Here is a 1,013-nt window from a genome sequence, read left to right as displayed (position 1 = left end):
TAGGAACGTTGGAGTCCTCCATCACTGAAGCAAGCAAGCCTCATGTTAGTTTCAAGCTGCCTGTCTGCCGGCCGCCATCTTGATAGTTAATTTGCATATAGCCCTGATTAGCCAATGGGAAGGGTAGCCAATTACCATGTTTCTCTTTTATTAGATAGGATTAGTAGAAGCCTGGAGCATAAAATTCATGCACTGGGGGGTGGGGGTCCCCTTCGCCTGCCTGCAGCGGAGGCGGGAGAGGCTCCTGCCACCACTGGTGTACTCACTACCCGTGAGCCCAGCTTCTGGCTGAGTGGCACTCCCCCTGTGGGAGCACACTTACCACCAGGGGCAGCTCCTGCATTGAGCGTTTGCCCCCTGATGGTCAGTGCGTGTCATAGCAACCGGTTGTTCCACTGTTCAGTCGATTTGCATGTTAACCTTTTATTATATAGGAGGATTGTATAACTTTCTATATGAACAACTGTTAACCCTTTCTCCCACCCTGTATTGTCAAGCAAACTGTCTAGAACCCAAAATGGCAGATAGATTTCTCCTCAAATGGCAACTCTGCAAAGGAAAATGATGGCAGCTTGGACCTATGAGGTGAAGAAAAGTGAAGTCAAGTCACAGCTGGCTGGGAAAAAAGAGTCAAAGATCTGCCAGGTGTGAAATGCCTGTCTATTAGGATCTTATCAATTAGGTGCAAAATGCTTCAGGTGTGAAGATAATTAGCGTAAGCCCTAGAACAGTGGTTCTCAACCTTGGCTGCACATTATAATCACCTGGGAATCTTTTTAAAATCCTGATTTCTGAGCCTCATCCTCTGGAAATTCTGTTTCTTTGTTAAAAGAAATGAGAATTTGTTAACATGCAAATCAACCAACAGTTTCTTTGTTAAAAGAAACAATTTCCAGAGGATGAGGCCCAGAAATCAGGATTTTAAAAGATTCCCAGGTGATTCTAATGTGCAGCCAAGGCTGAGAACCACTGCCCCAGAAGTGCCTCAGAGTGAAGTTTCTCATTTAATAGGG

The sequence above is a fragment of the Myotis davidii genome, unplaced genomic scaffold (genome assembly GCF_000327345.1).
Source record: "Myotis davidii unplaced genomic scaffold, ASM32734v1 scaffold59, whole genome shotgun sequence".
NCBI lineage: Eukaryota > Metazoa > Chordata > Mammalia > Chiroptera > Vespertilionidae > Myotis > Myotis davidii.
The sequence above is the reverse complement of the archived record's forward strand: the minus strand, read 5'-3'. Positions refer to the sequence as shown.